At 36.4% G+C, this 17919-nt stretch overlaps 1 protein-coding gene across 1 annotated transcript in view; it reads right to left on the bottom strand.

The window, feature by feature from the left end:
* Positions 1–17919, bottom strand: part of LOC128648353 (caspase recruitment domain-containing protein 8) — a gene marked incomplete at its 3' end in the record, with an annotated part of 368408 nt that overhangs the window by 293083 nt on the left and 57406 nt on the right.

The following is a 17919-nucleotide window of genomic DNA, read 5'->3' as shown; positions in this document are numbered from 1 at the left end:
TAAGCAAGCGCTATCCAGGGTGCTGAACCAAACAATGGCTGTCTCCTTAGATTAGATGCCTTATTTTTCAAAAAAATATAGCAAGAGAGAAGAAAATTTGATAATTTTTTATTAGTATTGTACATTACATTGCCAGGTTGCCTATATTCTGCTGCTTGAGAATATCAAAGAATAAAAAATTACTTTAAAACTAATAGAATGTTTAATTCAAATTAGATTTTATATCTATTGCAACTATTATGTAACATTAATCTACACCTGCCTGAGCAAAGCAAGAGGCAATATTAGCACTATATTATGCTGAACGTCAGGGAGACAAAGTCAATAACCCAGAATAATATTGTACTTATTATTATGTATAATGTTCAGAAAATGATTGGAATAATACAATGTAGTTATCCACTGGTTAATTGGTATATCTTATGCAGAGGGACAGTAACATCAGCTTCAGCAATAATAGAGTGTACTGAGGTGAGGTCGTGAGCTGAGTGTCTCTCTGGAGTCCGCACTGTGCCACTCTGTGTGTTATAGGCGGTTGAGTTGTTTATGGCCACATCCGGATCTTAGACTATGCATTTTTTTTATCTGATGGCCTCATGTTTTGTTTGGGTATTTAGCAGTGAGCACATAATATTATATTATACTGATTAACAAGTAACTGAGGTGAGGCGAGCTGAGTGTCTCTGCACTGTGCCACATTTAGATAGCAGTCTACATTTTATTCTGGCGCATCTAATTTATAGGTAGCACACTGGCACATAATATTATATTATACTGAGGTCGTGAGCTGAGTGCCCAAGACTATGTTAAAGGACAGGTGAGGATGTATGAGTGCTCAGTGCACTCCTTATAAATATTATTTTAGCAATCCCCAAATCAATTTATTGATGTTGTAGGTGGCTGCTTTGATGCTGTGTTTAAACAGAGCTGTCTACAGGCTCAATGTTGTCATAAAGTTATTAATAGAAATCCAAACTTTGGAAGCTGGATCAAATTAGTGCCTAATGAGTAACTGTGTCTGATTGTGTGTGTCTTTTTATTGCAGTAAGTGAAGGCTAAAGAGCTGGATAAAATGAATATTATGTGAATCATTAGTAGAAATTCAACACATGATTTCCTCCGACTCCTGCATATTAATTTATTTTTGTACTCCCTGGTGTTAATAAGCTTTTGATTTTTTTATAACTGTGAACATTCTCATTAGAGTACAAGCTATTTTTTCTTTTTATGCTACATTATCAATGAGCGCAAAAAAATACACAGTTTGAATAAACTACAACCATGCTCTAATTCTCAAGTATTTTATAGACATTGTTTATCAAACTTAACTTTCTTTAAAAACACTTATCATAAAATACCATGGCTGGTGTTACAATTATAATCTTTTTTAGACATGTGCGGTTCGTTTCGGATTAATTCGGAAATTCGGTAAATTCGGTAAATTCGGAGATTCGGATCGATTCGGATTTCCGAATTAAAATACTTCCGAATCTACCGAATGAATCCGAAATAGCTGCCGTATCTCCGAATAAATCCGAATTAGCTCGTTAAGATTCGGCATTTCCCCATAGGAAACAATGGGAGTTTCGGCTGAAAAAAAACCTAACACCGCAGCCCCATTGTTTCCTATGGGGAAACACTAAGTCTGCACCTAACACCCTAACATGTACCCCGAGTCTCTAAACACCCCTAATCTAACACTTATTAACCCCTAATCTGCCGCCCCCGCTATCGCTGACACCTGCATTATTTTATTAACCCCTAATTTGCCGACCGAATATCGCCGCCACCTACATTATAGCTATTAACCCCTAATCTGCTGTCCCTAACACCGCCGACCCCTACATTATAGTTATTAACCCCTAATCTGCCTCCCCCAACGTCGCCGCAATCTAACTATAAGTATTAACCCCTAATCTGCCGACCCGATATCGCCGCTGCCTACATTATAGCTATTAACCCCTAATCTGCTGTCCCTAACACCGCCGACCCCTACATTATAGTTATTAACCCCTAATCTGCCTCCCCCAACGTCGCCGCAATCTAACTACAAGTATTAACCCCTAATCTGCCGATCGGATATCGCTGCCGCCTACATTATAGCTATTAACCCCTAATCTGCTGTCCCTAACACCGCCGACCCCTACATTATAGTTATTAACCCCTAATCTGCCTCCCCCAACGTCGCCGCAATCTAACTATAAGTATTAACCCCTAATCTGCCGACCCGATATCGCCGCCTACATTATAGCTATTAACCCCTAATCTGCTGTCCCTAACACCGCCGACCCCTACATTATAGTTATTAACCCCTAATCTGCCTCCCCCAACGTCGCCGCAATCTAACTACAAGTATTAACCCCTAATCTGCCGACCGCAAATCGCCGCCACTATAATAAATGTATTAACCCCTAAACCGCCGCACTCCCGCCTCGCAAACACTATAATACATTTTATTAACCCCTAATCTGCCCTCCCTAACATCGCCGCCACCTACCTACAATTATTAACCCCTAATCTCCCGCCCCCATCGTCGCCGCTACTATAATAAGGTTATTAACCCCTAAACCTAAGTCTAACCCTAACCCTAACACCCCCTAACTTAAATATAATTTAAATAAAACGAAATAAGTTTACTATAGTTAAATAAATGAATCCTATTTAAAACTAAAGACTTACCTGTAAAATAAACCCTAAGATAGCTGCAATATAACTAATAGTTACATTGTAGCTATCTTAGCATTTATATTTATTTTACAGGCAACTTTGTATTTATTTTAACTAGGTACAATAGTTATTAAATAGTTAATAACTATTTAATAACTACCTAGCTAAAATAAATACAAATTTACCTGTAAAATAAATCCTAACCTAAGTTACACTAACACCTAACACTACACTATCATTAAATTAACTAAATAAATGAATCATATTTAAAACAAAATACTTACCTGTAAAATAAACCCTAATATAGCTGCAATATAACTAATAGTTACATTGTAGCTATTTTAGCATTTATATTTATTTTACAGACAACTTTGTATTTATTTTAACTAGGTACAATAGCTATTACATAGTTATTGACTAATTAATAGCTACCTAGTTAAAATAATTACAAAATTACCTGTAAAATAAATCCTAACCTAAGTTACAATTAAACCTAATTAACTACAAGTACCTACAATTATCTACAATTAAATAAACTAAAGTACAAAACCCCCCCACTAAATTACAAAAAAAAACAAACACTAAATTACAAAAAATAAAAAAATATTACAAGAATTTTAAACTAATTACACCTAATCTAAGCCCCCTAATAAAATAACAAAGCCCCCCAAAATAAAAAAAAATGCCCTACCCTATACTAAATTACAAAAGTTAACAGCTCTATTACCTTACCAGCCCTGAACAGGGCCCTTTGCGGGGCATGCCCCAAAGAAAACAGCTCTTTTGCCTGTAAAAAAAAAACACAATCCCCCCCCCACATTACAACCCACCACCCACATACCCCTACTCTAACCCAAACCCCCCTTAAATAAACCTAACACTACCCCCCTGAAGATCTCCCTACCTTGAGTCGTGTTCACCCAGCCGGGCCGAAGTCTTCATCCGATGGGGCAGAAGAGGACATCCAGACCGGCAGAAGTCTTCATCCAAGCGGGGCAAGAAGAGGTCTTCCATCCATCATACAAGTACCAAAATACAAACAAACACTAAATTACAAAAAATAATAAAATATTACAATAATTTTAAACTAATTACACCTAATCTAAGCCCCCTACTAGCTATTAATATAGCTTCAATATAACTAATAGTTACATTGTAGCTATTTTAGGATTTATATGTATTTTACAGGCAACTTTGTATTTATTTTAACTAGGTACAATAGTTATTAAATAGTTAATAACTATTTAATAACTACCTAGCTAAAATAAATACAAATTTACCTGTAAAATAAATCATAACCTAAGTTACAATTACACCTAACACTACACTATCATTAAATTAACTAAATAAATGAATCCTATATAAAACTAAAGACTTACCTGTAAAATAAACCCTAATATAGCTGCAATATAACTAATAGTTACATTGTAGCTATTTTAGCATTTATATTTATTGTACAGGCAACTTTGTATTCATTTTAACTAGGTTCAATAGCTATTAAATAGATATTGACTATTTAATAGCTACCTAGTTAAAATAATTACAAAATTACCTGTAAAATAAATCCTAACCTAAGTTACAATTAAACCTAACACTACACTATCATTAAATAAATTAACTACAAGTACCTACAATTAAATGCAATTAAAAAAACTAAACTAAAGTACAAACCCCCCCCCACTAAATTACAAAAAATAAAAAAATATTACAAGAATTTTAAACTAATTACACCTAATCTAAGCCCCCTAATAAAATAACAAAGCCCCCCAAAATAAAAAAAATGCCCTAACCTATACTAAATTACAAAAGTTAACAGCTCTATTACCTTACCAGCCCTGAACAGGGCCCTTTGCGGGGCATGCCCCAAAGAAAACAGCTCTTTTGCCTGTAAAAAAAAAACACAATCCCTCCCCCCACATTACAACCCACCACCCACATACCCCTACTCTAACCCAAACCCCCCTTAAATAAACCTAACACTACCCCCCTGAAGATCTCCCTACCTTGAGTCGTGTTCACCCAGCCGGGCCGAAGTCTTCATCCGATGGGGCAGAAGAGGACATCCAGACTGGCAGAAGTCTTCATCCAAGCGGGGCAAGAAGAGGTCTTCCATCCATCAGAAAAGTACAAAAAAACAAACAAACACTAAATTAGCAAAAATAATAAAATATTACAATAATTTTAAACTAATTACACCTAATCTAAGCCCCCTACTAGCTATTAATATAGCTACAATATAACTAATAGTTACATTGTAGCTATTTTAGGATTTATATTTATTTTACAGGCAACTTTGTATTTATTTTAACTAGGTACAATAGTTATTAAATAGTTAATAACTACCTAGCTAAAATAAATACAAATTTACCTGTAAAATAAACCCTAACCTAAGTTACAATTACACCTAACACTACACTATCATTAAATTAACTAAATAAATTAATCCTATATAAAACTAAATACTTACCTGTAAAATAAACCCTAATATAGCTACAATATAACTAATAGTTACATTGTAGCTATTTTAGCATTTATATTTATTTTACAGGCAACTTTGTATTTATTTTAACTAGGTACAATAGCTATTAAATAGATATTTACTGTTTAATAGCTACCTAGTTAAAATAATTACAAAATTACCTGTAAAATAAATCCTAACCTAAGTTACTATTAAACCTAACTCTACACTATCATTAAATAAATTAACTACAAGTACCTACAATTAAATACAATGAAATAAACTAAACTAAAGTACAAAAAAAACAAACACTAAATTACAAAAAATAAAAAAAATTACAAGAATTTTAAACTAATTACACCTAATCTAAGCCCCCTAATAAAATAACAAAGCCCCCCAAAATAAAAAAATGCCCTACCCTATACTAAATTACAAAAGTAATCAGCTCTATTACCTTACCAGCCCTGAACAGGGCCTTTTGCGGGGGCATGCCCCATAGAAAACAGCTCTTTTGCCTGTAAAAAAAAAACACAATACCCCCCCCCACATTACAACCCACCACCCACATACCCCTACTCTAACCCAAACCCCCCTTAAATAAACCTAACACTACCCCCCTGAAGATCTCTCTACCGTGTCTTCACCCAGCGGGCCGAAGTCTTCATCCGATCGGGCAGAAGAGGACATCCAGACCGGCAGAAGTCTTCATCCAAGCGGGGCAAGAAGAGGTCTTCCATCCATCAGAAGTCTTGATCCAGGCGGCATCTTCTCTGTTCATCCATCCGGAGCGGAGCGGCAGCATCCTGAAGACATCCCACGCAGAGCATCCTCTTCTTTCTTGATCCGACGACTAGGTGACTGTACCTTTAAGTGACGTCATCCAAGATGGCGTCCCTTGAATTCCGATTGGCTGATAGGATTCTATCAGCCAATCGGAATTAAGGTAGGAAAAATCTGATTGGCTGATTTAATCAGCCAATCAGATTCAAGTTCAATCCGATTGGCTGATGGAATCAGCCAATCAGATTGACCTCGCATTCTATTGGCTGTTCCGATCAGCCAATAGAATGCGAGCTCAATCTGATTGGCTGATTGGATCAGCCAATCGGATTGAACTTGAATCTGATTGGCTGATTGAATCAGCCAATCAGATTTTTCCTACCTTAATTCCGATTGGCTGATAGAATCCTATCAGCCAATCGGAATTCAAGGGACGCCATCTTGGATGACGTCACTTAAAGGTACAGTCACCTAGTCGTCGGATCAAGAAAGAAGAGGATGCTCTGCGTGGGATGTCTTCAGGATGCTGCCGCTCCGCTCCGGATGGATGAACAGAGAAGATGCCGCCTGGATCAAGACTTCTGATGGATGGAAGACCTCTTCTTGCCCCGCTTGGATGAAGACTTCTGCCGGTCTGGATGTCCTCTTCTGCCCGATCGGATGAAGACTTCGGCCCGCTGGGTGAAGACACGGTAGAGAGATCTTCAGGGGGGTAGTGTTAGGTTTATTTAAGGGGGGTTTGGGTTAGAGTAGGGGTATGTGGGTGGTGGGTTGTAATGTGGGGGGGGGGTATTGTGTTTTTTTTTACAGGCAAAAGAGCTGTTTTCTATGGGGCATGCCCCCGCAAAAGGCCCTGTTCAGGGCTGGAAAGGTAATAGAGCTGATTACTTTTGTAATTTAGTATAGGGTAGGGCATTTTTTTATTTTGGGGGGCTTTGTTATTTTATTAGGGGGCTTAGATTAGGTGTAATTAGTTTAAAATTCTTGTAATTTTTTTATTTTTTGTAATTTAGTGTTTGTTTTTTTTGTACTTTAGTTTAGTTTATTTCATTGTATTTAATTGTAGGTACTTGTAGTTAATTTATTTAATGATAGTGTAGAGTTAGGTTTAATAGTAACTTAGGTTAGGATTTATTTTACAGGTAATTTTGTAATTATTTTAACTAGGTAGCTATTAAACAGTAAATATCTATTTAATAGCTATTGTACCTAGTTAAAATAAATACAAAGTTGCCTGTAAAATAAATATAAATGCTAAAATAGCTACAATGTAACTATTAGTTATATTGTAGCTATATTAGGGTTTATTTTACAGGTAAGTATTTAGTTTTATATAGGATTAATTTATTTAGTTAATTTAATGACAGTGTAGTGTTAGGTGTAATTGTAACTTAGGTTAGGGTTTATTTTACAGGTAAATTTGTATTTATTTTAGCTAGGTAGTTATTAACTATTTAATAGCTATTGTACCTAGTTAAAATAAATACAAAGTTGCCTGTAAAATAAATATAAATCCTAAAATAGCTACAATGTAACTATTAGTTATATTGTAGCTATATTAATAGCTAGTAGGGGGCTTAGATTAGGTGTAATTAGTTTAAAATTATTGCAATATTTTATTATTTTTGCTAATTTAGTGTTTGTTTGTTTTTTTGTACTTTTCTGATGGATGGAAGATCTCTTCTTGCCCCGCTTGGATGAAGACTTCTGCCAGTCTGGATGTCCTCTTCTGCCCCATCGGATGAAGACTTCGGCCCGGCTGGGTGAACACGACTCAAGGTAGGGAGATCTTCAGGGGGGTAGTGTTAGGTTTATTTAAGGGGGGTTTGGGTTAGAGTAGGGGTATGTGGGTGGTGGGTTGTAATGTGGGGGGGGGGGTTGTGTTTTTTTTTACAGGCAAAAGAGCTGTTTTCTTTGGGGCATGCCCCGCAAAAGGCCCTGTTCAGGGCTGGTAAGGTAATAGAGCTGTTAACTTTTGTAATTTAGTATAGGGTAGGGCATTTTTTTTATTTGGGGGGCTTTGTTATTTTATTAGGGGGCTTAGATTAGGTGTAATTAGTTTAAAATTCTTGTAATATTTTTTTATTTTTTGTAATTTAGTGGGGGGGGGGTTGTACTTTAGTTTAGTTTTTTAATTGTATTTAATTGTAGGTACTTGTAGTTAATTTATTTAATGGTAGTGTTAGGTTTAATTGTAACTTAGGATAGGATTTATTTTACAGGTAATTTTGTAATTATTTTAACTAGGTAGCTATTAAACAGTAAATATCTATTTAATAGCTATTGTACCTAGTTAAAATAAATACAAAGTTGCCTGTACAATAAATATAAATGCTAAAATAGCTACAATGTAATTATTAGTTATATTGCAGCTATATTAGGGTTTATTTTACAGGTAAGTCTTTAGTTTTATATAGGATTCATTTATTTAGTTAATTTAATGATAGTGTAGTGTTAGGTGTAATTGTAACTTAGGTTATGATTTATTTTACAGGTAAATTTGTATTTATTTTAGCTAGGTAGTTATTAAATAGTTATTAACTATTTAATAGCTATTGTACCTAGTTAAAATAAATACAAAGTTGCCTGTAAAATAAATATAAATCCTAAAATAGCTACAATGTAACTATTAGTTATATTGAAGCTATATTAATAGCTAGTAGGGGGCTTAGATTAGGTGTAATTAGTTTAAAATTATTGTAATATTTTATTATTTTTTGTAATTTAGTGTTTGTTTGTATTTTGGTACTTGTATGATGGATGGAAGACCTCTTCTTGCCCCGCTTGGATGAAGACTTCTGCCGGTCTGGATGTCCTCTTCTGCCCCATCGGATGAAGACTTCGGCCCGGCTGGGTGAACACGACTCAAGGTAGGGAGATCTTCAGGGGGGTAGTGTTAGGTTTATTTAAGGGGGGTTTGGGTTACAGTAGGGGTATGTGGGTGGTGGGTTGTAATGTGGGGGGGGGGTTGTGTTTTTTTTTTTACAGGCAAAAGAGCTGTTTTCTTTGGGGCATGCCCCGCAAAGGGCCCTGTTCAGGGCTGGTAAGGTAATATAGCTGTTAACTTTTGTAATTTAGTATAGGGTAGGGCATTTTTTTTATTTTGGGGGGCTTTGTTATTTTATTAGGGGGCTTAGATTAGGTGTAATTAGTTTAAAATTCTTGTAATATTTTTTTATTTTTTGTAATTTAGTGTTTGTTTTTTTTTGTAATTTAGTGGGGGGGGTTTGTACTTTAGTTTATTTAATTGTAGATAATTGTAGGTACTTGTAGTTAATTAGGTTTAATTGTAACTTAGGTTAGGATTTATTTTACAGGTAATTTTGTAATTATTTTAACTAGGTAGCTATTAATTAGTCAATAACTATTTAATAGCTTTTGTACCTAGTTAAAATAAATACAAAGTTGCCTGTAAAATAAATATAAATGCTAAAATAGCTACAATGTAACTATTAGTTATATTGCAGCTATATTAGGGTTTATTTTACAGGTAAGTATTTTGTTTTAAATATGATTCATTTATTTAGTTAATTTAATGATAGTGTAGTGTTAGGTGTTAGTGTAACTTAGGTTAGGATTTATTTTACAGGTAAATTTGTATTTATTTTAGCTAGGTAGTTATTAAATAGTTATTAACTATTTAATAACTATTGTACCTAGTTAAAATAAATACAAAGTTGCCTGTAAAATAAAAATAAATCCTAAAATAGCTACAATGTAACTATTAGTTATATTGCAGCTATCTTAGCGTTTATTTTACAGGTAAGTCTTTAGTTTTAAATAGGATTCATTTATTTAACTATAGTAAACTTATTTCGTTTTATTTAAATTATATTTGTTAGGGGGTGTTAGGGTTAGACTTAGGTTTAGGGGTTAATAACCTTATTATAGTAGCGGCGACGATGGGGGTGGGAGATTAGGGGTTAATAATTGTAGGTAGGTGGCGGCGATGTTAGGGAGGGCAGATTAGGGGTTAATAAAATGTATTATAGTGTTTGCGAGGCGGGAGTGCGGCGGTTTAGGGGTTAATACATTTATTATAGTGGCGGCGATTTGCGGTCGGCAGATTAGGGGTTAATACTTGTAGTTAGATTGCGGCGACGTTGGGGGGAGGCAGATTAGGGGTTAATAACTATAATGTAGGGGTCGGCGGTGTTAGGGACAGCAGATTAGGGGTTAATACCTATAATGTAGGCGGCGATATCGGGTCGGCAGATTAGGGGTTAATACTTATAGTTAGATTGCGGCGACGTTGTGGGAGGCAGATTAGGGGTTAATAACTATAATGTAGGGGTCGGCGGTGTTAGGGACAGCAGATTAGGGGTTAATAGCTATAATGTAGGCGGCGGCGATATCCGATCGGCAGATTAGGGGTTAAATAATGTTATTATAGGGTTTGCGATGTGGGGGGGCCTCGGTTTAGTGGTTCATAGGTAGTTTATGGGTGTTAGTGACTTAGTGTACTAAATGGGTGTTAGTGTAGTAAAAACATACCGAATTTCGGAACGGAATAGAACCGAATTCAGCCGAATCCGAATAAATCCGAAACGAATTTATTCGGATCCGAATAAATCCGAAACGAATTTATTCAAATTTTGCCGAATCAGATTCGATCCGAAACGAAATTCTAAAAGTCCGAATCGATCCGAACCGAAAACGAACCGAATTTTTTAGCGGTGCACATGTCTAATCTTTTTATTAATGAACTAACCTGCAGTGCACCCCACTGGGAGTTTAATTTCTTCTGCTGGCTGTGCTTGCTTTGGCTATTCAATAACTGAGACTCCAGTATAAAATATGTCAGTATAGTTTGGTAAGCCACAAGTGAAATCAGCTATTTCAAAGGGCAAAATAGTGAGCTACTTTTAAACAGTTTAATACACTATAGTCGAAAAATGGATTCTTAGGAACAATGTAAATTGTAGAAAATTTTGGGATGAAATGTCCCTTTAAACTTAATACCAGACAAATCTCTTCAAACATTTTATTTATTTTGTGGATTTGCTATTAAACCCTGCAGAGAGGTTAAACACATAATCAAAACTGCTCACCTGATGTGTTCAGCTAACTCCTAGTAGTGCATTTCTGTTCGATTAGTCTGAATCATGAGCATACATGATGACTGTGTTTTGTGTCTTTTTAAGACTAAACTAATATGTTATTCTTTAGCAACAAAACAGAAATGTCTTGTAATAACAAGTTGTTTACTGTACCTTTAATGGCAGATATCTTCTTTGGTATTAATAAAGTTTTGAGGGTTGAAAGCTAGGTTTGTGTGCTTTTCTTTACCCCATAATGAGGTTATTTTTAAAAAAATTTAATTAGTAATTCTGACAGAGATATGTGTAAAGGAAAAAAAAATTTGGGGGGTGGTTTTGACGTTAGTGAAAATGTATCTACTGAAACCTGTAAGTTCCCACTAACCAATGTCATCTGCTATCGTATGTCACAGTCTACAGATGTTTATCCATTTTAGTGTTTTTTTAATGTAGTTTATTCAAATTCCTTTTGACCTTGCCCTCGTTTTGATGTGCCAGTTGTTGCGCATTCGCGTAGATAGTTATTCAGGATCTGACTGCAGTTTAAAAGATATCAGCTCCCATATCGCAATAAGGACAGGGCTACACTACACAGAGCATATCTAGATGTTCATTATGCAAGAAAGCAAGTAAGTTGTTTGTTGTTTTTTACACAATATGTTTATTTTTAGATTTACTTTGATTAACTCTAGTTCTCTCCTTCTGATTGCTCTCATTTTTTTTCTCTGTTTCCAGGTGTTCAGTATTCTAATTTTTGGAAAATGGAAAACACTATATCCAACCTTAGAAATTTCTCAAGATTGGACTTTCCCGCAAAAAAAGAAGTAATAAATAAAGGAAGACCAATGCCTGAGCTGAAGGACTTACTTCAAAAAGACAAAACGATGACACGTACATTCCAAATTGAATGGTATCAAAGGAAAGAATGGCTGTGTGGCTGTGCTACAAAGAATCGCCTATACTGCTTTCCGTGTATTTTATTCTCCACTACAGATAATGTTTGGACAAATGCTGGATTTGGAGATTTAAAAAATCTATCAAGGGGCACTAACAAACATGAGAAATCGACCAGTCACATTCAAAACCAATTTGCTTGGAAAACCTTTGGATTAGCGAGAAGGATAGATACTGCTTTAAATGAACAGCGGAGATTAGATATCATCAACCACAATGCAAAAGTGACTGAAAACCATGAGATTTTAAAAAACCTTATTCAAGCAACCTTCTATCTAGGCAAACAGGAAATAGCATTCCGTGGTAACGAGGAGGGTGCAAAGTCCTCTAATCGTGGCAACTATGTGGAGCTATTGCATATGTTTGCATGGAAAGATGCAACTTTTGCAAGACATTTGCAAACATCCACTGTGTTTTCTGGATGTTCAAATAGAATCCAGAATGACTTAATCGAAGCAGTAGCTGATATAGTGAGAGATGATATAAGAAAGGAGATTAATGCAGCCCCCTTTGTTGCTGTGGAAGTAGACGAGACAACCGATGTTACAAACATAACACAAATCTCTGTAATTTTGCGTTATGTGGCTAAAAGTGAGCTGAACAGTGAGATAATTGTGAAGGAGGCGTTCTTAGGATTTGATGAAGTGGTTGACAGACGAGCACCAGCTATTGCAGACTATGTATTGGGAGTGTTGGAGAAATATAATTGTCTTGAAAAGCTGGTAGCTCAGACTTACGACGGAGCCTCTGTGATGGCATCAGCTATTAATGGGGTGCAAGCAAAGATTAAAGAAAAAGTACCTGAAGCAACTTTTATTCATTGTTATGCACACAAGTTAAACCTGGTGCTCTCTAATTCTGCAAAATCTATAGAAGAGTGTAAAGTATTTTTTTCTACACTTGAGGGAATGGCCACGTTTTTCAGTAAATCGACAAAGCGCACCCACCTACTGGACGATATGGTGAAGAGACGTTTACCGAGAGCAGCACCCACCAGATGGAGTTCAAATTCCAGACTAGTGCAGACGGTCAACATGTATCAAAGTGATATACGTGCTATGTTCCTGTTTCTCAGAGAAAATCCAGATGGTTGGGATCATGAGACCTTGATGATGTCTGAAGGATATTACTTCTTTCTGAATAAAGCATCAACCTGCTTCTTGCTTATGACATATGAGGCCATTTTCATACAAACTGACGCACTCTTTCGATTGCTGCAGAGTAAAGTGATGGATGTTGGATTCTGCTGTCGGAGAATTGCTGATACCATGAAATTTCTTGAAAATCACAGACAAGAGTTTGACAATTTGTATGGTACATTTGAGGCGGATTGCATCAGAATGGGGCTGACAGACAATGTAAGGAGTAAACAGCCAATAAAAGATGTGAGGAGAAGGTTGTTTTACAACATTATGGACAATGTAAACGTTCAAATGAAAGCTTGGTTTGACCATTTTGCTGAGCTAGAATTTCTTTGTTTGGTCGATTGCACTAAATTGCTTGAGATGTCCAAACATATTGATGACCAAAAACTGCAGAGCCTAGCAAGATATGGCAAATACTTTGACTTAGTTCGATTAAAATCTGATCTAATTGGATGTTATAGTTCAGAAATGGTGAGAAATGATTGCAAATCACCTACAGATCTACTAAACTTTTTGGCCAACAACGATCTCATGAAGACTGTTCCAGAGGCAGTGAAATTACTGAAGCTGGTTCTCACAATACCAGCTACAACGGCCTCTGTTGAGAGGTCCTTCTCTGCTTTAAAGCGCATAAAAACTCATAGCAGGAATCGGACCAGTCAAGGACGACTTTCCTCTTTGGCTGTTTTAGCTATTGAGAGAGAAAGACTGGTACAGTTGCATGAAAAGAACTGTGAAGATTTTCTTAATAAAGTGATTGAAAACTTTGTTAAAAAAGATAGAAGGATTGACCTTGTCTACAAATGAGGGAAATGAACAAGACCAGTCACAGTAAAAAAGTTTTGATTGTTAATATGTTAATATTTGTTAGATGTTTTATAATATAAGTTATTAAAGACCTATTTTAAACATAACAAAATGTTTTTTTCTTTTCTTTAAAGTTAATTTGCAATACCATATTCTGGTATTGCAATATATGATCAAACTTTAAAAAAATGCTTTATTCTCAAGGTCAACAGATTGCAGTTGAACTGGGGCTTTAGTGCAACGTTTCTTAACCGTGGCCCTCAAGTAGCCTCAACAGACCAGGTTTTCATTATAGATGAACCAGTGCACAAGTGAAGTGCTCAGCTTAGCAGCAGTAATACCATGGATGGATTGTTTTCTAACCTGCTATCAACCATCAGCTGATTATTTCACCAATGCAGCACTGGTTCGGCTATAATGAAAGCCTGGTCTTTTGGGGCACTTGAGGACTTCAGTTGAGAAACAATGCTTTAGTTTAAATGCCTAATTTTACATTTTAATTTCAAAGGGACTTGCAGAAAAATGTCATTATCATCATAGAAAGTGGAGAAATTGCTGTCTCTGAGAAGGTAAGACCATGCACTCTTATTTTTTCATTTGTATAAATAGTGACCTTGTTGTCCTTCACTAAGGTCTGTACTTTGTAAAATGTCCACCACAGCCTTTGTCTGTGCTTATACCTGTTCACCAGCTGCCACTGGTTCACAACATTTTTATATTTACTGAATAATGAAGGAATCTATAAGCATAATTTGCAGCATTAAAGTAAAAAGTATGTTTTAAACATATTTTAATGGGCATGGATTTCTAGATCTCATAATCAGAGCAAGCATTGTGTTATCTGGCAAGAGTTTCTGTTACAATCCTTTAGACTAAAAACAGATGTTTACTAAGTTGACCAGTTTTCCAAGACACCATTTAAAGGGACATGAAACCCATATGTTTTCTTTCATGATTTACAAAGAGCATGCAATTTTAAATAACTTTCAAATTTACATCTAATATCTGATTTTTTTTCATTCTTTTGATATCCTTTGATGAAAAGCATATCTAAATATGCTTAGAAGCTACTGAGCTTATTTAGATATGAATTTCAACAAAGGATATCTGTTTTTCTTCATTCTTTTGATATCCTTTGTTGAAAAGCATATCTAAATATGCTCAGTAGCTAGTGAGCATATTTAGATATGCTTTTCAACAAAGGATATCAAAAGAATGAAGAAAACCAGATATCCTTTGTTGAAAATCATATCTAAATATGCTCAGTAGATACTGAATGGTGGCTGCATATAGATATTGGCTCGCCCATGTGCAATTGCTATTTCTTCAACAAAGGATATCTAAAGAATGAAGGCGTATCCGATTCCTAGACACTGCCTCACCAGCCTCTGAAGTCACCGCACATCACTGTTTCCTACACTCTAAGAACATGCTCAGGCATTACAGAGAAAACAGTGCGTAGGGTATCCAACTTCACTGTTCAGTCTATTGATGGGAAAACACACATAAAACTCCCCACACTCATTGAATGTGATATGATACCTGATGACAGGTCAGAAATTCCAACACCTGAGATTACACAGCATTTCCCTCATCTGAAATCCTTAACAGACAAGATCCCAGCACTTGACCCTAACGCACCAATACTTCTCTTGTTAGGAAGAGACATTCTGAAGGTGCACAAAGTACGTGAGCAGATTAATGGGCCTCACAACAGTCCTTATGCACAACATTTAGACTTAGGTTGGGTCATAGTTGGGGAAGTATGCTTAGGAGGAGCTCATAGACCAGCAGATGTGAACTCTTTCAAGACAAATGTGTTGCCTAGTGGGCGCACTTCTCTGTTCAGCCCATGCACTAGCTATATACAGGTAAAAGAGACTTTTAATGCTTGTAAACAACAGTCATACACCCCCTCATTGTGTTATTTAGGAACTGCAACTCACAATGTGGGCAGTTTAGATGATAATGTGTTTGTTACTACTCCAAACGATGACAAACCTGCTATGTCTATTCAAGATGGTATGTTCCTTGATGTAGTTGAAAAAGAGATGTTTATTGATGAAGCAAATTACTGGGTAGCACCCCTACCATTTCGCTCACCTCGTCTTAGACTACCAAACAACTTAGAGCAAGCCCAGAAAAGACTACTTGCTCTACAGTGTTCTTTTGTGAAAAAACCTGAAATGAAAGAACATTTTGTTAACTTTATGCAAAAGATCTTTGACCATGACCAAGCAGAACCTGCCCCACCATTGGAAGCAGGTGAGGAGTGTTGGTACCTACCAATCTTTGGTGTCTATCACCCTCAGAAGCTAGGACAGATCAGAGTAGTTTTTGACTCAAGTGCTCAGTTTGAAGGCATCTCACTGAATGACACACTCCTCAGTGGGCCTGATTTAAATAATACACTACTAGGTGTCCTTTTTACGTTTCCGCAAAGAGCAAGTTGCAATTACCACTGATGTACAACAAATGTTTTACTGTTTCATGGTTAGAGAAGATCACCGTAACTATTTGAGATTTCTTTGGTTTCGTGACAATGACCTTAACAAAGAAATTACAGAGTTTAGGATGAAGGTACATGTCTTTGGGAACAGCCCTTCCCCAGCCATAGCCATTTATGGTCTAAGACAAATAGCAAAGCAAGGAAAGAGTGAGCATGGCGAAGATGTAGAACATTTTATCTTGAGGAATTTCTATGTAGATGATGGACTCGCATCTGTGCCTACTGAAGCTGAAGCAGTCAGTCTCCTGCAGAGAGCTAAGGACATGCTCGCAGGATTGAATCTCAAGCTACACAAAGTGGCATCCAACAGAAGTCCAGTAATGGAAGCATTTCCTGCAGATGGCAGAGCTAAAGATCTAAAGGACCTTGTTTTAGGTGTTGATCCTCTATCCCTCCAGAGCTTAGGAGTAAGTTGGAACTTACAGACCGACAGTTTCACCTTTCAAGTGTCTAAAGAGGTAAAACCTTTCACACGGAGAGGTATCCTGGCTACAGTAAACAGTCTTTATGACCCACTTGGGTTTGCATCTCCAATCACTATGCAAGGTAAATCTTTAGTCAGAGAACTCTCAACAGACCAATGTGACTGGGATTCCCCACTCTTACCAGATAGAGAAGCTCAATGGAGAGCATGGACAGAAGACCTGATCCATCTTGAAGATCTCAGTATTCCCAGACCCTATGTGCCAGTGTCACTATCGTCCACATTAAAAAAGGAGGTATGTGTTTTTTCTGATGCTTCTACTGTAGCGATAGCAGCTGTGGCATATCTCAGAGTCATAGACAGTAGCGGTCAATGTCATGTAGGCTTTATTATGGGCAAATCTAAACTAGCTCCAAGACCAGCCCATACAGTGCCACGTCTAGAATTATGTGCAGCTGTTTTGTCAGTTGAGCTAGCTAAACTTATTACTGAAGAAATGGACATTGAACTTTATGCAGTTAAATATTACACTGATAGCAAAATTGTGTTAGGTTATATTCACAATACTTGTAGGAGATTTCATGTATATGTCTCAAACAGGATAATTCGTATTAGAAAATCTACTAATCCAGATCATTGGCATTATATTAACACCAGTCAGAATCCAGCAGATCATGGTACTAGACCAATTCAGGCAGCTCACCTAAAACATACCAAATGGTTCTCAGGCCCAGATTTCTTACATCAGGCAGATTCAGGTGATCAATCTGAAGCTGAAGTATTTGACCTCATTGAACCAGATTCTGACCGTGAGATCAGACCTGAAGTGACAGCTTTAATAACTGAAGTGTATGAATGCCAGTTAGACTCACATAGATTTCTCAGATTCTCAAAGTGGAAGTCCCTTGTGAGAGGTATAGCAACACTTATTAACATTGCTAAGTCATTTTCCAGCAACACTCAAAAGGAGTCGTGTACAGGCTGGCATTGCTGCAAAGGGTTATGCCATTCATTAGATTCCTTGCAAGCTGAAACAGTGACTATCAAATGTATTCAAACATAGAAATATAGAAAATGGAAAGAGAAACAAAACGTTCAAGAAGGAGATCTTGTATTATTGAAAGACTCTCAAGTAA

This window comes from Bombina bombina, chromosome 2 (genome assembly GCF_027579735.1).
Source record: "Bombina bombina isolate aBomBom1 chromosome 2, aBomBom1.pri, whole genome shotgun sequence".
NCBI lineage: Eukaryota > Metazoa > Chordata > Amphibia > Anura > Bombinatoridae > Bombina > Bombina bombina.
The sequence above is the reverse complement of the archived record's forward strand: the minus strand, read 5'-3'. Positions and strand labels throughout refer to the sequence as shown.